The following is a 21,284-nucleotide window of genomic DNA, read 5'->3' on the forward strand; positions in this document are numbered from 1 at the left end:
TGAAGCAGAGTTGATCAGTCACATCAGAATTTATTTTATCTTTGGATGATTCAAAGCAGTCACTTGCTTTTTCTGTTCTCTGTTAGTGGCCAGGCTTTTGGAAGTTTCCATTTCTATGTCTCCACAAGAGATAAATGGAAAATCCCAAAGCATAAATGAAATGTTTAATAGGGGCTAAAATTTAAAATACTGGAGGGATGCCTGAGAGACTCAGTTGGTTAAACAGCCAACTCTTGATTTTGTCTCAGGTCATGATTTTAGGGTTGTGAGATGGAGCCCCATCTTGGGTTCCACATTCCAAAGTCTGCTTGAGATTCCCTCTCTCCCTCTGCCCTTTCCCACATGCAATCTCTTGCTAAGATATTTTTTTTTTTTTTGCCTTAGGAAGCTTTATTATGGGGATTTGATGGAAAAAAATCACAGAGATAAAATCTTTTAAAAATTAAAGTTCTAGAGAAAATCTTATCTTTGGATTATCAGAAAATTTCATTTTTCCAAAAAAGCTATGTTCCTCATCAATACTGACAACTTCTTTTCTATACTCAAAAACACATTTTTCAAAAAGGCAAATGTAAATAATGCATAATATCTAAAACATAACATGAACATATATTTTTTCTGGCACGTTGGAAATGACCATGTTAAAATTCTTAAAATTTTTCATTATTTTTATTCCATGAAAAATATAAATACCTAATGAAAAATACCAATACCTAATGAAAAATACCTTTAGAAAACCCACAGGATGTAGTTTCTAATTACAGGCATACTCAGAGATTTTGAGGGTTCAGTTCCAGACCACCACAATGAAACAAACATCATAATAAATAAAGCAAGTCAAATGAATTGTTTGGTTTCCTAGTGCATATAATACTTACACCGTAGTCTACTAAATGAGCAGTAACATTATCTCTAACAAGGTGTACCTAACATAATTTAAAAATGCTTTATTCTTAAAAAATGCTGATCATCACCTGAGCTTTCAGGGAGTTGTAATCCTTTTGCTGGTGGTGGGGCGGGTCTTCTCTTGATGTTGATGGCTGCTGACTGCTGAGGGTGGTGGTGGATGCTGAAGGTTGGGTGGCTGTGGCCATCTTTAAAAGTAAGACAACAGTGAACTTTGCTATATCAATCAACTCTTCCTTTTAAGAACAGTATCTCTATAGCATTCCTTGCAGTTTGATAGCATCTTATCCACAGTAGAACTTCTTTAAAAATTGGAGTCAATCCTTTCATACCCTGCTGCTTCATCGACTAAGTTAATGTAATACTCTAAATCTTCTGTTGTCACTTCAACAGTTTCACAGCATCTTCACCAAGATTCCATCTCAAGAAACCATTTTCTTTGTTCATTCATAAGAAGCATCTCCTCATCCATTCAAGTTTTATAGGAAGCGCAGCAATTCAATACTCTTTTGTGCTGGGGCTAGCAGTTCCTATTGATGATTCTCACCACCCAGTACCTTTGTATGCCCCTCGGTCCATGAGTGCCTAGAATTCATTTTTGATCAACACTAGGTCTTAAACCTATAAGAAAAGTGATTTACTCTAAAACCCTTTGGAATGGGAGGCCTGAAGCTCTTTATATATTTCCTAATTTGACATGCTTTACTTTTGGATATAAGACGATACAGCTTTCAATGAATTGAGTAATGAGAGGTTAAAGATAGAATGACATGATTTTTTTAAAGGTTGAAAAGAAACCAGGAAAAAATATCTTGTGTTTTTTTTTTTTAAGTAAGTGAGCAATAAAAATTTATTGTGTCCATCAGCTGATACTTAGGAATCATTAACAGCAGTTAATAATTTCAACTTTATTTTTATTTTTTTAAGATTTTATTTATTTATTCAGGAAAAACACGGGGTGGGGGAGTGGGGCAGAGACATAGGCAGAAGGAGAAGCAGGCTCCATGCAGGGAGCCTGATGTGGGACTCGATCCTGAAACTTGATCCGAAGGCAGATGTTTAACCACTGAGCCACCCAGGCATCCCAATATTTTCAACCTTAATTCATTCTTGAGTATTGTGAATGAAAGTGCTCTTGCCAAAAATGATGGATAACCTTTTTTCGTTGTGTGTGTGTGTGTGTGTGTGTGTGTGTGTGTGAAAATGAGGGAGTAATTAATGTTTGCTGTATGCTCTATGACTTTTTTAATCAGATAAAGAGAACTTTAACACATTACCAAATTCCATCAACAACTCAGAATGCACCCAGAAGTTCTTCTCCTACTTGCTTTGTTTTTGGAGGGGTTGAGGGATTGACTTAATTTTCAAGACACGACAGAAAAATGGCTGAGAACACAGATTCGGCAAATAGCCCACCTATAGTTGAATACTGGCTGAGCTAGTTTGCAAGCCCAGTGTTGTTTTAACTAAAGGCCCATCCTCTTTCCACATCGCTTTTTCTTTTTAATATAACATTTTAGTCAGTAGAATTGAAACACTGCTCAAATGTAAATGCATATTTTTCCGCAGAGCCACAATGAGATAGACCAATTATAAATAGCAATGTGTTCTGAAAGAACTAAACTTTTTCATGTTGCTCAGGTTCAGTGAGTATTACAAATGAAATCAGTTGAAATATGATGATACATAGCTGTAGGACTGCTATAAACACTTTAGGCTTCACAATTTACTGTTAAAATTCGTCTAATTTTCATCTCAAAGCTGTTGCAAATGCATAGCTGAATGAATCAGTCAGTTGTTGATTTTTCACTGTGGAATTCAATAGTACATTTGCAATTATATCAATGCAAATTTCCTGAAAAAATTTTTTTTTTCCTAAAGAAAGTCCAGACTATTCTTGTGGTTTCTTAATAGTCACAGAAACATGTGCACATTTATATACCTTGATATCTCCATTGAAAATTGTAATCAAACTCTTTTTTACTTTTAAAAATTGTCATTTTATATTAATGAAAAAATGATCAATTGATAACCATTTACTGTTCAGTCTGACAGGAAGCATCTGAAGTAAAGAAAGATCAATATATATTTTTCTGGAATATTTTACATTTTTTGTGTTTTCCAAAGATTGCCAATGTCAGCAAATAAGTTAGGAAAGAACAGGTCTTTAAGTTACATATTTGGTGTTAAACTAATAGGGCTAAGGTTTTTAATTCCTTTCAATCAGAATTCCAATGGCACATTATGATTGTTCTTATTATCATAACACCAAACCAACCAATAGCACTTAAATGGTTTTATTATAGACTTTGACCATAAAGAACAGTTAGTGATATTTCATATAAGAAGTAGCTCTTTCATCCATTCACAAAGGAAGTTTCTGTTAGGTTTCAATCTAAACATTAATTGACATATGTGTTTACTACCCTGTTTGCCTATTACTTTATTTCCAAACACAGAATTAGTAAGAATTTCTCTCTGCCTTTACTGAATAAATGACCTCAAAATCATTAAAAAGTTATCACTTAAAAGGAATAAGTAACTAATAAACCACGATGAATTGTTCCTACCTGTGATTCAAAATCCAATGCTCTACCAATATTCTAAATAGGTGGGTGACAAGGAAACAACAAAATTCAAAACAAAAAAGTTGTTCATTTTGAACTACTGGCTTATCCACTAGGGACTGTAGGCACAGTGCTCAAGGTAATTTTAGGGACCCCTAGGAAAGACCTGATTTTCATTTCTTTTGAAATCAGAAGAAAAAATTAATAGTGTAATACTGATGAAAATATAATAGTAATTTGATTCTGGATTACATTCATCTTCATACCAATACAATTGTAATATATAATTTTTAGTACTTTTATTGAAGAAGGTATCCCTGCAGGCAAAAAGGGCTTAGTTTCATGGTAGTCATAATGGAACTTTTCTACTGGTTATAAATTTTAAATAATGATTTGAATAAAGGAATAATTAATTAAAGTTAAATAAATTTGAGTTGTCTGTATAAAGTACTGGGTTGCCAATACTAAGTTGTCAAAATTTAAGTATCTGAAGATTTAATTTACATTAGTCAGCTTTATGTAAATTGGTCTTTAAAATTATACTAAAGAAACCTGATTCACTTAAAATGGTATAAAAATGTTCAGAAATGGTCTTTGATTCTTCCATAATCAAATTTTGAGGAGCATATTTTTTGACTGGAAAAGGCAAAAAAAAATAAACTAAAATAGTGCTAAACAAAATATTGTTTTCTAATGTATGCCCCATAAACTCTGATGTTTGTATAAGGGCATTTATTAGAACATAATGTTGAAATGTTGCAATCTATCTCAAGGAAATTTTTTAGTGCAATATCAACAAATAAATATTAAATTGCAAGCATGGATTAATGGCAAGAAATGATCATAAATAAAAGTATGGTAGTGGTAGGCAAGGAACAACTCATGCAGATTTAAACAGTTATCCTCAAAAGAACTTTTTTTAGTCCAGCCTAGAGAAAAGTTCTGGGAACCAGACATTCATTCAACTCTCATTTATTAAATAGTATATATTGGTTAGCTACAACTCCAACTAAAGAATAAAAATACTGCTTTAATAAGAGACATTTATTTATCTGGGAAGAGACTAGCTTCAATATAATCAGACCTTCACGTTTTTTAGTTAACTTACAAAAAGTATTATCCAAATGTCAGAATTTAATGTATCAGCTTTACAAATCTTAATTTTTTAATACATAGAGTTTTTAAGATTTATTTATTTATTTATTTTAGAGAGACGGAAAGGGGCAGAGGGGGAATAGAATCTCAAGCAGACTCTCTGCTGAGTGGGGAGCATTACACAGGGCTCCATCCTAGGACACTGAGAACATGAGCTGAGCCGGAAATAGAGTCAGAGGTTTACCAACTGAACCACCCAGGCACATGTAATCATAGATTTTAAAGATAATAAGAAAATTGCTAAATTAGATAAAGCAAATCTTCCTTTCAACATTATAAACTCATCATTAAGTTTACCATCTAAATACAACATTATGTCTATTAGTACAAGGATCTGATGTGTGTTTAATAAATGAAATTATTTAGTTTTAGCTTTGGGGAATATATGACACTGTAAGTTCATTCAAGTTCAAAAAATGTAATTTTGACAAGTGATGTTGCTTTTATGACAATTCAATTACTTTGTAGCTTGGCTCTTTTATTTTCACCAACAAATTTGGATATTTAAAAGGGAAGTAGGAAAAAATGTTAGTAAAACCAAATACTATTCAAATAAGTAACCTAGGGATGTCTGGGTAGCTCAGCGGTTGAGCATCTGCCTTCAGCTCAGGGTGTGATCCCAGAGTCCTGGGACTAAGTCCCATATGGGGCTCCCTATGGGAAGCCCGTTTCTCCCTCTGCCTATGTCTCTGCCTCTCTCTCTGTGTTTCTCATAAATAAAAAAGTAAAATATTAAAAAAAAAAAAACAAGTAAGTTACCAGAATGCTTACTATGTACAAGTATCTTAGGCAGAGAACATACATAAGTTTTTGCTGTTGTCATGATTGTATTACAAAATAATTTTGGATTTCGTGTGGAGAATGGTTTCAGCCAAATAAAGACTGGGATCTTGGTGAATGTATTGGCAGTAGTAATGAAGATTAAAATAAACTTGATAAAGAGATTTTGGAAATATAATTTTAAAAATCATTGGATTGATTAGGTCTCGGGGAAAGGATAAAAGGCAGAGCCAACATGGACTAGGAAACTGTTTACTTAAAAGTTGATTATGTTACTAACTAGTAAAGTGATTAAAAGATTTAGATACATTTTGGGTGGGAGGGTAAAACATGATGAGTTCTCAGTTCATATTTTAAGTTTGACACCTGTTCAGTAAGCAGTTGGCTATGCCAGGCTAGAACTAATTCAGGGAAAGAAATATTGATGGAAGAAAGAAATACAAATACATCTCACCAATGGATGTGAATAGAATCACACATACGGAGATGACAATCAGAGGAAACACTAACATTTGAGATAAAGGAAAAAGAACAAATGAATAAGATTATAAATGTGTTACTGAGGAGTTGGATTCAATACCAACTCCCCCCAAAACATTTTCAGAATGATGAAATTGTCAAAAATTATAAAAATGAGAGTTACCCACAGGATTTTGGAAGAAACTGAACATGAATAACCTTTGCCACAGTAGTTTTGTGAAGCAAAAACTAGACTGCAATGGGTTGAGAACTCTATGGGAAAGGAAAAAAAAAACAGAAACACAAAATATCAAAAAGGTTTTAATAATGCTCAGCTCCCATGATATATTTTTTCCGTTTATAGCTCTTAGAGGGAAGAAAAGATTCATAGGATCAAAGGCTCATGGTTGGAGAGAGGAACAAGAAAGATCAAAGTATGTTTAAATGATGATGGGTAAGAGCCATTAGAGAAAAAAAATTGAGAAGAGAGTGAAAAAATGATCAGTTATTTCACAATACAAGAAGAGACACATTTTAGAAAAGTATGTTCTATATTTTCCTTTGTGACAATGGGGAAAGACAAGGAAGATTGTATAGATGGAGGCAGAGTATTAAATATTGAAGGACTTTCGCCTACAATGAAAGTATATTGATGAGTACAATGATAATAAAAACATTAAGTATGTATATGGTGCTTACTGTATACCTTCCATGGTTCTGAGTATAATATTTTTTTTTCTGTAGAAGGTAAATGAGATTTTTCTCTTTAGAATTATGTTATTTGCATGTAGGTGTGAAATAGGAGTAGAAGTAGAATAGGGGTAGGAACTAGAAAAGATGAGACAATATGAAATAGTAACTGGAAAATTACTGGATAGTATTGAGTGTCCAGTAGGACTAGGCAGCAGGAATCTATAAGGTCACAAAGCTAAGTGGTTAGAAGATTTTCCTCAGCTTTGCTTAGAAGCTCCTGTAAAAAAGGGAAAGGTAGAAATTGAGAACTCTCTCTTGTTAGAGTGCTCCAGGTACAAGTGAGGTCTGAGGTGTGCAATATCAGAGATAAAGGTTCATAAGGAAATGGAGTCAGAAGTAGTCTTGCAGAATGGAGGAAGGAACAGGTGTCAGTGAAGTTAAAGAAAAACAGAGGAATACTGATAATAATATGAGGCCGCTGTCCTAGACTGAACTGTTTTCATTTACGATTTCAGTTTTGGAGAAGCCCATGATCACAAGAGCAAAGCTGTAGCTATAGGAGAGGATGTTAAAGTAGAGTTGAGATTTAGGTCACTGGAGCTAAAGAGAGGTCAGGGAAACTTAACAAGTCATGCTTCAAGATTTGAAATCACCCCGGAAGACCCTGGAATCAAGAGGAGGACTACTGTCAGATGCTTTGAAGTGGGATGAGAGAGCAGGTCTGGTGGAAGCCTAAGTATGAGAGAGAATAAATTAAGTGATGACTCAATTCAGTAACAAATCTACTAATTTTTTAGTTCAAGAAAATAGAGAAAGCTTGTTTCACACAGAGAAAAAGAACTCATTTATTTCATTTTACTTTTCATCTTCCAAATTATCCAATGCAAAGTCCTTCCTTGCCATCTTCTTCTAGCAAGAGCCAGCTTCATGTAGAATGATGTAATGGTGATAGCAAAAGCAAAGGATTTGCTATTTCCTAGGCATCACTCTGAAGGTTTACTTTACCCAAATTGATTTCACACTAACTAACCTTGTAAGGTAGATACTACTATCATTTCCAATTTGCAAATTTAAATAATGGAGACCCAGAGAAGTTAAGTAAGCTTGCCCACAATTACACCATTAAAAGGAGTAGATCTCTCATTTGATTAAGTATGAAAGCTTATCGGTAGATTGCATTAGGTGAGCCTAATAAGAGGAGAGTGTTCGTTAGTCTTTGCTTTTCTAATTAGTAGATTTAGTCTTGGGATCTGGGGTGATCATCAAAAACGATTTATTTCCCTGCCATGAGATCCCAGTCATTAAGAATTGGCCTCAGTTTCCTAGTACATCACTTGACTGTCACAATGAACCTATACTCTAAATGGCAGTGGATTTTGCCTCCTTATTTCTTGTCAGTTTTCTATCCCAAGTTTGTTTATTATATCAAATCTAGCTGAAATTGTGAGTGTGGCCATACCTTGGGCAGGTTCGTTTGAAGGAACTATGACAATTTCCATTGCCTGAAATCTCTACTTTCTACATCTGAGCAAAGGATTGGAACACTTGATATTAAGACATTCTATGTAACAGGGTGTTTGTCATACCCTTCATAGTGTAGAGGACATTACTGACCAAGAAAAATTCTCCAAAAACCTCATATTAGTTTCAATATATTAATTACACAGCATGTGTCAAACAAATGTTCCCTTTTCACGGGTGTTGTCAAGATTCTTTTCCTTTTACTTTTTCATCTTTACATTGGAGTCAGAATTCACGCTAATTAAATACCTCAAAATCACCCCATTTGTCCCCTGCAAACTATAAAGCAAACAAGAAGGCAAGTTGCATTAAGAGTGACAGTCCTATTATTTAGATAAGTAATAGAATATACTTTACATAAGAAATAATAATATCAAAGGGAGCAATAAACGGCAGATTTCAAAATGGAATTAAAGACAGAATAGATGTCTTTTCTCTCCCTTCTGTGAGGCACCAGGCTTCTCATATTAAATGTTAAAGGTTATATAAATAATGAAATGGAAGGTAAAAGCAAGGTATCGTCACTTAGGTATTTCTCAACAGACATCAATGAACTGGGTTATTTTAACTTTAGCTATTTTTCAATAAAAACACATCTCACTCATGGAAAATTAGAGAAGTCACCAGAGTTTTTGTGCCTTGTGATATTTGTAGTGATTTTAAAAGAAAGTATGTCAATAATTTAGAATGAAAAAAAGATGATACGGATATACTGGATTAGAAAGATAAAACTCTCTAAGTCAAATAAATCATCTACTTAATACATTTCTTTATTTAGTGACTTTTTCAAAGATAAACAGGAACATGTTCATCAAACTATAATTTTTAGTAGATTAGTATATTTAGCTCTCAGTCAACAGCTTCCAGGAATGATCTGGCTTGATATTTTTCTTGTCCCCTTATCTACCTTAGTATATAGAGTACTGTAAACCCTCTCTGACACATTCTGCTAATTTGTAGAAAGATAAAGAACCACAAATCAGATATGGCTTGCCATTGAAAGCCAACTAAGTCACAAAGGGCATCTGTCTGTTGCTGGAAAAGTTTTTGCATTTGTGAACATAAATTTATACTAACATTTACTATGAAAATATTCCAAGATGCACTATTATTTGGAGGATAGGTATAAACCTCTTTACTATCTCTATTAGAGGAGATTGTGTGGTTTATAAGGAGGAAATTACTGTCATCTGACCATTTCAGTAGATCACTGAAATATTCTTTTCTGCAGTACAAAGGTTTAGGGAAAAACTGTAGGGTGATATAATGTTCTAAATATCAACAATAATATGTTTTTCAAATATTTACAGTCATCAGCACTGACTTGGCATCTTTGAATTCTAAACAAGTGTATGGCCAAAGAAAAAGATTTAATAATGACCCTTTGTAGTGTGTCCACCCAAAAGCATGTTCAAGTCTCTTGGTTCAAAAATAGCAATTCAAATGTGTGGTGTTCTTAAGGAATTAATGACAAATAGGAAGGAGTAGATGGCCTAAGAAAGAGTTGAGGACAGTTAACTTCAGATGGTCATTAATCCCCAGGAAATGTTTTGTGCTTGTTATGGCCTCTAAATATTGAAATGGAAAATAATGCAGTGATATGAGTTCTTTTTTATTACAAAATTGATAGTTATAGCAGCAATTACTAAATTCCTATGGAGGTTTGCCCATGTTAACTTACTTAAGTGGGTTAATTACCTAACCTAACCTTTCTCGTGCTACTCATAAAATATATACAAATCATGAAAAATCAACTACCACCTAAAGTCCTGCCTGGCTGTTTATGGAATATAAATAATAACAGAAATGAAGTAAGTAGCAGGTACACTAAACATTTCATAAACTGTGATTATATCCAAACTTGACAACTCTCAGTTGTGCAACACTGGGCAAATTACTGTTTGAATTTAGTGTCCTCAACCATGTAATGTGGTAAATACTAAAGATAATATAGGAATGTTGCACAGATTAACTAGACCCACAAATATAAAGTCTTTAGCATAGAACATTGTACCTATTTAGGACTCAATAAATGTTATCTCAGTCCCCTTACTTCCCTAATCACTTGGAACTTAATTGGGTACCTAAGTGCAATGACTGAAACGATAGCAAATGTGCTCACTGTCCTCAAAGAGTCCTCAACATATATCAAATGTACTCCAAAGAAAAAGTCTCTCCAAATGTTCTGAGGGAAAAAAAGTTTATGAATTAGACTAGGTAAAAAGATAATATGTATTGAATAGCTAGCTAGCTAGACAGATTGATCCTATCTAGTATAGTCATAATGTACAACAGTATATTAAACAATCTGAGAAATCCTATCATGAAAAAAGCTTTCATTTTTAGAGTTGTTTTTCTTTCATTGCTATGAAATGCTTATTAATATCCTTTAGGAATTTCCTAAGGAACAGACACTGAGAAATACTGCTGACCCTTGAACAACATGGGTTTGAACCATGCACGTCTACTTATATGGAGTTGTTTTTTGTTTTTTAAGACTTGACAGCAAAAGACAAAAGATATTTATTTATAACTGCCCACCTCAGCCTCCACCAGACTGTATCAAAGGCAACTGAACACAAAGGTTACACCCAGTGCCTTTTGAGTATTTGGGGGTTCTACTGGGAATTTCCACAGCTCCTGGGGTCCCTAGACTGAACACGGCTCCTGGTAACCCATGTGCCCAGAGGGTGGTCAACTTAAGATCCCAAGGCTGGTAGGCCGGAGGCTGGGCTGAAGCAGAGGAATGTGCTCGGAGGGTAGGGATGGTTCTGTGCCGGGGGCCTTCTGTCCCCAGTGTTCCTGCTCCCCAACTCCTTTGCGTGCTTGGCTTGCGGGCTATACTGGGCAAGGCTTCGTCCTTGGGCCCCTATGGGCCAGGCACAAACTCATCCTCATTGGGGCACCCCAACCCTTCAGCCTCCAGAGGCCAGCATACTCACATGTGGCAGCTGCCAATGGCCACAGTCTGTTGTCTTACCTTGAGGTTAGGACAGGTGTAATGCGCTTCCTGGCTGCTACTGCCACCCTCAGGCCCACTCCACAGCTGCTATTGCTGAGCCAAGGTCACGGTGCCGCAGAACATTGCCTCCTGGAGCCAGCCCTCGGTATGCTTCTGTCCCAGTTAGGCTTGGCCCACCTATGATAGCATTTTTTTTTTTTAAATAAATATACATATGGTATTGTAAATGTACTTTTCCTTATAATTTTCTTAATAACACTTTATTTTCCCTAGCTTACTTTATTATAAGAATATAGTGTATAACACATAACATACAAAATATGTGTTAATATATTTATGTTATCAGTATGGTTTCCTGTTAACAGTAGGCTATTAATAGTTAAGTTTTGGGGAAGTCAAAAGTTATGAGCAGATTTACCAATGCACAGGGGGTTGGCACCCCTAACCTCTACATTGTTTGACAATCAGGATTACAATTTAATAGTTTGTTGATTGCATATATTCTATTAATAAAAAAAATCTTGAATTGTATGAGATTTGAAACCTACATATATTTGAAACCTGTGTACAACATTATCACATTTAAAAAAAAAACAACATTATCACATTTTTATGAAAACTAATACATGAAAGGATCATTCAGGATTAAACTGTCTGGTTTAATCAAAACCAGACCAGCAAAATAAAAAAATGAACAGCTGGAGAAGACTCCATGAAGGGGGCCACACTGGAGCTGAATCTTGAAATCCACACAGGATTTGAAAAAGTTACTTAATGGGATCAAAACTGGCTACCCCAAAATATGTCTCTTTGGCATGTGGCTATTTCGGGTAAGGAGGAAACTACTGTCATCTGACTAGAGCTGTTTTAAGAAACAGAAGACTTAAGATATTTTTCTTTTTTGCCTCTCCCATAGCTAACTAAAGAATTTAGATAGAGGATATGTTCTAGGAAGTGAACTATCATCAGAGATAACCACATTATAATATGAATTAGATGTGGTATAGGGAAGAACCTAGAAATGTCTGTTTTCTAATTTCTCTTCCTGCCCCATTGTTTCTGTGTGGTCCAGCAAACATTTGTTTAGCAAATATTTACTCCTACTCTTCCTGTGGATTGCCTTCCTTCCCTTTGGGCCCAGACCCCTACCATTTCTCAATCCACGATGACATATATACCTCATTTTGCCTGTCTTTAGAATCTCTCATATTTATGAGGATTTCCTATACATATGTAATTAAATTTGATTTTCTCCTGTAATGTTTCATCTTAATGTAATTCTTAAATCAGCCAGAAGAATCACAAAGAATAGAGGAATATTTTTCCTCCTCAACAGGTATAGTCAGTAGGATAAATTTTCCTGGCTGGACATTGCTTTGACTCTGCTGCAGCTGAGAAATACTGGGACATCTGATAAAAGCTGGCAGGAGGTAAGACTTCTTACCATATCAACTTCTCAATCTCTGTCTGTGGGGTCCAATGAAAATGAAAGTGGTGACCGTCTTTTTTCTCTTTTTTTCTAAATTTAGATTAGGAGAAGAAAATGTCTGTGGAAATAGTTCCTTGGCTTTGCAGCTCTGGTAAATTTGGTAGAGCACTCTTGGTCTGACTAATTCATTTCCTTCTAGAGACGGTTACTGTTTTTCTTTGTTTTTGTGTTATCATGAGGAGGAAAAACCATAGCATAGAACACAGGCATAGGCCATAACAGGTCTGCTATTTGAGCCTCACAGAGTGGTTAGTTCACAGTTCTCACCAGACCAGTGTCTGTTTAAACAAACTATTCTGTGGTTTAGTGTGTACATGTGATAAAGGCTACTGCTAAGGGGCATCTTGGAAGCAAAAGCCACAAAATTGGTGGGCATGGATGAAACACTTAAGAGCTGAAAGAGCATTTGCCACCTAACCAAAGACTCTCATGTTAGGATAAGTTGGTCACAGGATGGGTTAGATTAACACTAGATCACCTGCTGAAGTCAAGAAAATGTTCGTGTAATAAGGTACACTGTAAAACACCACATAATTTCCAACCCCATAACCCATTGCCATCCTTCCTAGGTGTCATTTTGGTTCTGACAGACTCAAAGCTTAGCTAAGTTGTTAATGTTCATATAAAGAAAGCTGGATGAGGTTTCTCTTTCGTTTTGTCCTATGTCTTGAGAGCTTGGCTTTATGACCAGTGAGAATGTTTTTTCTGGTCTTCACCAAAGGGTGCATATACCAGCATGTGTCTGGTGGACAGCTAAATACGCTGTGTATCCAATAAGTTGGTTGGTCAGAAGCATAAGGAACACCTGGACTTTTTATTGGTATCCCTTTGTCCAACGGTTCCAGTTTTCAGGGCAGGTTGTCATAAGTAGTTGTGGTCCATAAGGGACCTTTGGCATTTCTACCTTCATTGTCTTGATAATGCTGGGAAAGTCCCATTCCAGTAGCATCTGTCTAGTGTCACGGGTTAATGGATCTGTGGCGGGGCATCTTATGCCTTTGACAGTGAAGGCCTTTTGCTTAGTTAGGCTAACTTTGGGAGTGATTTCTGGATCTTGTAAGGGCTCCATTATTTGCACTCTCTTTTGAGGATGCCTTCTAAGTCCACAGGTAAGTCATAAAATCTTTGAGGCTGCCTTCTGAGTCCACAGGTAAGTCATAAAATCTCATTGGTTTGAGTTGCTTGCAAGATTAATAAGATCCTAACTGTCAATAGCCAGAGGATGAATCCTTTAAATTGGCTATATTTGGGGAAAAAAAATTTGAGCACTTTCATCCTGAACGATCTCTTATTGGTTTAACAATTAGCCTTAGGTACTCCTTTAATAAGGCAGAAGAGCAGAAACTAGACTTAGAACAAAACTCAAAGTCCATTCAGACCCTTTCCTATTTGCCTTCAGACATTTGCAGATACTGTAAAAAATCAGGACATTGGAAGTATAGTTATCCTCCATTTAAGAAAAGAAGAAAATACTTGAAAGCAACTTCCCTTATCTTACAGATACTTGCAAAACTTAAAAACACAAGTCTAGAAGTAATCTAAAGTCCATATATTCCTTCTTATCAATCCTAAAAGCTCCCTTATTTATCTCAAAAGGTTTGCAAAGTATTGGCCTTAGGAAACCAAAGTCCTTGCAGGAACTTCCATTCTTTTTCTGACCCTTAAAGCTATAAATCTTTCCATGTCTTTGAATTATAAACATCCTAAGAAGTATCTAAACAATGCCCACACTCACCTGAGACTAAAAGAATTTTTTTAAAAAAAGAGGACTTTTAAAAAATACAAACTACAAAAATGACTCTCTTGTTCAAACTTTAGACTATAGCCTCCTTAAGATTACTTCCAGGGACAACAAATCTTAAAAGTCCTCTCCACAAATAGTAAAAAATCTTTAGCCATCTGAGTGAATTTATTTATTCCAGCTGTTATTTATGAATTAGTGAGCTTTATATTGTTGTATTACAGAAGCTCTAAGATCTCTGTGTTCGTTTCTACATACATCTACATTATAGATAATATATTTTTCTGCCTTGGGATGGTATTGCCGAAATCGCTTTGTAAAATAGCCCTATTTAAGTGGCTTAAAGAAAATTAAGCACTTATACTAACATTCTCAAAAATAAAGCAGAAATTTAGTTCAAGTGAATTTCAGGTTCACATGATCTGGCAAAACAGTCAATATCAAAGTTAATTTCAGGTAGACATGTTTGGGGTGCCTGGCTGGCTCAGCTGGGTAAGCATCTGCCTTAGCTCAGGTCATGATCCAGGGTCTTGGGATTGAGTCCTGGATCGGGCTCCCTCCTCAGTGAGAGTCTGCTTCTCCCTCTCTCTGTCACCCTCCCCTCTGCTTGTGCTCTCTCTCTCTCTAAAAAATTAAATAAAAAATTTTAAAGAATTAAGATAAATAAAATAGACATGTCTCACTTTCTAAAATTCCACCTGGATTTTTTTTAAATTTTTATTTATTTATGATAGTCACACAGAGAGAGAGAGAACGGCAGAGACACAGGCAGAGGGAGAAGCAGGCTCCATGCACCGGGAGCCCGACATGGGATTCGATCCCGGGTCTCCAGGATCGCGCCCTGGGCCAAAGGCAGGCGCTAAACTGCTGCACCACCCAGGGATCCCTCCACCTGGATTTATTACTTAAATAAATTCATATTATTTCTGTTGCAAAAGTTTCCAGTAAAAAAAAAAAAAAACAATAACTTAAATGATGGTCGATTTTGTCTAATAACTCATGAAGCTTTTGTGAGTAACCTGAACACAGTTGTTGGGAATAGATAATTGAAATAAATGCAACTGTGATTAAAATTTTTAAGTGAGCCTTTTAGTAAAATACATGTTTTTATGGTATGTGTACTTTAAAATAATTTCCAAAATCTTTTTGGTTACCTGAGACTTAGAGTTTTGCTAACTAAGATGATGAAAATTTGTGGAATATCTTGGGCCATTTCCAAATAGGGTAAAATAATGATTAACATTCATTCCTGAGCATAGGTTTATCCACTTTTGGCTTCCTTATTTCAGAGAAGCTAAAGATAAATTTGGGTCTGTCCATAAACATGTTTTATGCTTTACTGATAGATTGTATATGAAGAAACACATTTCTGGAAATTATGGAATGTATTTATAAATTTGCCAACCTAAAGAGTGCTAATGTAATACACGGTTCACAATTGCTTACTTCTTAGTTCTTACTAGAAATTACGGTTTTTTTAAAACTTAAAATTTTTTGTTTGAAACACTACTGTTGCTTTTTAATGTTTTGTTTTCCATATATGAGGATACTTTTTCTCTTAAGCCAACTATGGCTTGCAATTTGGTAAATTATACATTTGTAAGCAGAATGGAAACAATTATCTCTCTCTCCCCAGCTGATCACTCCAGAATCCAGAAATTGTCACTGAATATTCTTTTTTTTCATGGCAATATGTTTATTTGCATAAGTTCAATAAGAATCTGTTATCCTTGTAAAAGAATCCAATTGGAAAGAGTGGTGATATTACCAACTTTTGACTGGAATGTCGTATTTGAGAGAGATGTACATGTACTCAGGTATGACCAGAACAGCTTTAAAGAACTAAGGTTGGTTTTATGGGCCAAAGAAGCTCCTTGGATACGTTGGTCTGATACTTGCTTACAGAATTCCCAGCAGCCTTACCAGGTGAGTAAATAAGGTCACTTGTGGCAGGTACAGGAACCTCAAAAGAGAGGAATTAACCCAAATCTATTTGTATTGCAGACAAAATCTGAGCACGTATTTAGCTTGGCCTCTCAGCATTATGAGGCTGATAGAAGTTCAATCTGGAGATTCCTTATAATAAGGTCCAGCAAAGTAGATTTTTTTTTAAGATTTTGTTTATTTATTCATGAGAAACACACAGAGAAAGAAGCAGAGACACAGGCAGAAGGAGAAGCAGGCTCCATGTAGGGAGCCCGATGTGGGACTGGACCCTGGGTCTCCAAGATCAGGCCCTGGGCTGAAGGTGGTGCTAAACCACTGAGGCACCCGGGCTGCGCGACTTTTTTTTTTTTTTTTTTAAAGATTTCATTTATTTATTTGACAGAGAGAGAGAGAGAGATCACATGGAGACAGAGTGGCAAGGAGAGGGAGAGGGAGAAGCAGGCTCCGTGCTCAGCAGGGAGGACCTGAGGTCATGACCTGAGCAAGGCAAATGCTTAACTAACTGATGCTTAGCCAACCTTAACCCAGGTGTCCCTCTAGCAAAGTAGGTTTAAAAGAGTTATATGATCAATCAATATTTTTGCCACACTTATACAAATAATCAGGCCAAACTTATTGAAACCAAACTTATTTTGCAAAGTAGTCTTACTTTGGCTATTTTTGATAGAAATTAGGATGATTATGACAATAAAAAATTATGTTTTAATAGCATAACTTGGTGGATATTGTCCATTATAAACTGAACTAGATTCTGAATTCTTTTAGTTCCCTCCATGTTTGGATACAACTCTCCAAAATATCATTCTCAATTTTTTTCTACCCTTCTGATTTAGAGAACTAAAATTGCCTTTTTTTCTTGAAGCCCTGCAAACTGAATATGAACAACTTGACATAAATTTTACAGATAGCCACAACACTCATATATGGATAATCTTTGTACCAGCTGCTGTTGGGCTACTCAGAAAGTTTACTTGAACACCTGTTAACATCATCACAGACATTCAAACGAAAAAACAAAACAAAACAAAAAAAACTTTGCCTCTGACATCTAGAAATCTTCTTGACTGGCTCAGAACTCAGAAATTGTTTTATAATTTGCTTCAATCATTAATCATCGTTTTTCTTTTTTTTTCCATGGAAATGTCTCTTATTTAATATGTGATTACTTGAACCACCAGCCTAACTTTGCATCATCACCTTCTGAAATGAGTTTAACTGATCTATTAAATGAAAAAATCTACCAAGTTAACTTCTGGACTGTGAAACTTCTTGGACTATAGGAGAGGAAAATATGCCACCCCCAAATGTGCTCTTTGGCATGTGAATTATTTTAGTATAAAGGAAGAGTGCTCAACTCTTTGAATATAAAGGATCCCATTTAAACAAATTTTATTCATAGGTTCCTTCTGGACCCTATCCAGCCTAAACTACACTCAATCCAGTTCTTAAATTAGACCCAGTCCAACTCTGGCCAGACACCAACAGTTCCCAACATGTATTAGTAAACAGAGACTATGGACTGGATTCTAAAGACTGGAGAATTCCATACTGAACCAAATGCTAGAAACTCAGATTGTTGAAGGGAACATCTGCCAGCTCAGAATGACCCACCAAGCCCTGGACTTGAAATCCATTTAGGCCTAGAGCTTAACCAAAGAGAGGAAAGCTCAAACTGAGAGGAACTTACCAATAGCTCCAGGAAATGGTGGGAAAGACCATGAACTCAAAAGTCTTCTCAGGGTGTCCCTTCTCATTGTCCCCAAATGCTGACAGAAGTTCACTTCGATCTCATTGCTGCCACCAAATCTATTTTTAAAAAACATAAGTTCAATTGGATAAATTTGAAGACCTAATTGGTGTTATTCAATGATTCATGAATTGGGTAGTATCCCTTTTAGTAAATAAACAAGTGCTCTAAAAAGTTGTACAAAATGGAAGATTTGTACAGATGGAAGGTGTGGTAAGGAAGCTCTTAGCAAATGAAAAGATTGTTTCAGGCCAGGTGAACATCTTTTGGGAGAAGGGGACTACGACAGGGGTCATATTATGCAGATTATATCACCGGTACCACTCAGGAAACACCAGATTGACCATTTAAAGGGCACATTTCTGAGAGAGGTTGAAGCTTCATTGAAGTCCTTTGGCTAGTGTGGCAGCAAACGACTCAATTTTGGGCCTGTTTGCCTTTTGTTTTGTTTGTTTTGTTTTGTTTTTTTCCCAACAAGTTCATTATGACCTATCTACCTCTCCACTCCTATCTCCCACCACACCCACACTCTACCTTATAGCAAATTGCTAACCACCCTCCTCTACCCCAACCTATCCCCACACATACACATGATACATACAGAAAGCAGTATAGTACAGTGCTTTTGAATTCATATTCTGGAGTCAAGCTGCATAGATTTAAATAAATCTATTTAAATAAATCCTAACCAGTTAACTTCTTTAAATTCACTATATTTCATTGGGAATATTAATGCCCCTAACTTCCAAATTTGCTTAGAAAATTAAATGAAATAATATTTATAAAGCACTTAAGAAGTAAGTGCTAAATATAAACTATTATTATTATTAATATCATTATTATTACTTGTGTCATGGTGACTATGATTATAAGAAGGAGGTGGTGGCCTACTTGTGGCATTGCCTCTTCCTATCACACCAGTTATTCACTTCTGTGACAACTTTTTATGTCAATTTTATTTGGCCAAGAGATGCCTAGGTAGATGGTAAAACATTATTTCCCAGTGTGTCTATGAAGGAAGAGATTAGCAATTGAATTGGTGAATTGAGTAAGAAGATGGCCCTTCCCAATTTAAGTAGCATAATCTAGTCCTTTGAGGGCCTGAATAGAAGGAGGTAGAGGAAGGGTGAATTCTCTTTTGTCTGCTTGAGCTGAGATACCCAATCTTCTGCCTTCCGACATTGGTGCTCCTAGTTCTCAGGCTTTCAAATTCAAATACCTTTGCTTCCTAGGCATCAGACTTGGACTGAATTTCATCATCAACCTTTCCTGGCTTTCCAGCTTCCAGATGACAGATTGTGGCACTTCTTGGCCTCGACTAAGCCAATTTCTATAATAAACATGTATATGTATTTATAGCCTTTTGGTTCTGTTTGTCTGGAGAACCCTAATATACCTACATAGTTACATTTGCCCTTCATATTCAGTTCAGGTATCAACATTCTCTAAAGTTCTGGGTTGAGTGAAGTATAATGCTCCTATAATACATATGATTCTATGGGTTAAAGCAATAAATTTCCTTGGGATAGCCTGCTTGAGTTGTCTGGCTTCTACACTATTTTATGAGTAAGTACCTCAAGAATAGAGATTATATCAAATTTATCTGAGTATCACCATTACTTAGCCCATTGCCTTGCTTATATTATGTGTTCAATATCTCTCCTGTGGAAATGAGTTCCCTGAAAACAAATTATCAACAATTCGTACTTGCCAGTGTTGCTAGTATCATGATTTTAAAAGACAACACAAAGAGTAAGATAAATTGAACCTAACGTATCCAACACTCCTCATTTCTTTCCCCTATTCTTTTACATAAAAAATTCCTAATATTAGGCTCTTCGGGAAATTGGGTCAAAATTCCAGTCTTCCTGGCCTTTGCTTCTGGTCCAGTTTTCTTATCTTACACATTCAATATTCTCTCTTATGACATTGTGCTGTGAACAGCCGGCAACATGATGACACACCACTGACTGCCTCCAACATGCTTCCTAACAGCTATCTTCACAAATAAAATTTAAATTGAAACTATTCCAAAAAACATCCATGACCCCAAGAAGATTTATCAGTTCTCCTGGTGTATGTAGTAAATGAAGTTATTATTCTCTTTCCACACAAATTCTGTCTGACAGATGGTGTTTTGTTATTTTAGGAAAGAAACAGTCCACTGAGTCTTTAAGGGTTTCTTTTAATAGTCCCATTGAAACATTTCCATAAATCTTTTGTTTCTCTCTAAAAGAACACATGTAATAAATTCTTCCTTGGTCTAACTAGAGAGAAACTGGCATCTCTTAGGGTTATGAAGATGAGATTAAGAGCACTGATATGAAAGACCTCTGTCAGCCATCAATACTTCACAAATATGTGTCTAAATAAGGAAACTCATGTTTTCCAAGTGAGTGTCCTAAGGGATATTTCTTCATATTATCTCCATATCTCCATGGACCTAGTCATTTAAAATTGTTCTTGTCATTCAGTTATCTCTGCTTTCCCAGTGTGAAATGCTCCTCACATTTTTCAAATGCTGGATGATAAAACTGAGTTTTATACTTATTATTATCCTTCACTTTACAAGAATACAGAGAGAGTCAGAGTTAACCTCACCTAGGAAATGAAAGGCCCATCTGAAAATCTGAACTAAAGAGATGATATTGCTTTACTAATGAATCCCAGGGGAGAACAGCCATGTGTCATTATTGATACATATCATAAGGGCCAGGTTATATAATCCAAAATTATAGATGATGACCAATGGGGATTACCACTTAAGGCCATTATGGAATGATAGCACTCAAGGGAAGGCAACGAGAGTTTCTGAAAAGCCAAAGAATGTCCAGGCTACAGAAGTTTATACTTATAGAAAAAGACATGTTGAGCATTTTTTTCTTTGATTTGTTGAACATAAAATGCCTAATTTGTCATTTTAAGTGGATTGAAAGAAAAATCACTATATTGAATTAAATCACGGTTGAAATTAGCAGTTTTTCATTGGACATATTTTATTTTTTATTTAAATTCAATTTTCCAACATATAGTATAATACCCAGTGCTCATCATATCACTTGCCCTCCTTAATGCCCATCACTAAGTTAGTTATACTATCTCTCCCCACCTCCCCTTCCATAACCCTATGTTTGTTTTCCAGAGTCAGGAATCTCTCATGGTTTGTATTCCTCTCTAATTTTTCTCCACTCAGATTCCCCCCTTCCCTTATGATCGCTTTCACTCTTTCTCATATTCCACATATCAGTGAAACCAGATGATAATTACCTTTCTCCAGTGGACTTACTTCATTCAGCATAATTCCCTCCAGTCCTATC

At 35.7% G+C, this 21,284-nt stretch overlaps 1 long non-coding RNA gene across 19 annotated transcripts in view; it reads right to left on the minus strand.

Moving 5' to 3' along the window:
• LOC140611880 (uncharacterized) overlaps window positions 1-21,284 on the minus strand; it is a 224,129-nt gene that overhangs the window by 142,947 nt on the left and 59,898 nt on the right. For all 19 annotated transcript variants that reach the window (XR_012013154.1, XR_012013156.1, XR_012013148.1 and 16 more), the window contains exons 2-4: window positions 17,908-18,026; window positions 11,062-11,220; window positions 975-1,094 (exon numbers count right to left, since the gene is read on the minus strand). This is a non-coding gene — a long non-coding RNA (uncharacterized lncRNA). The remainder of the gene's footprint in view (window positions 1-974; window positions 1,095-11,061; window positions 11,221-17,907; window positions 18,027-21,284) is intronic.

Source organism: Canis lupus, chromosome 20 (assembly GCF_048164855.1).
Source record: "Canis lupus baileyi chromosome 20, mCanLup2.hap1, whole genome shotgun sequence".
Classification (NCBI taxonomy): domain Eukaryota; kingdom Metazoa; phylum Chordata; class Mammalia; order Carnivora; family Canidae; genus Canis; species Canis lupus.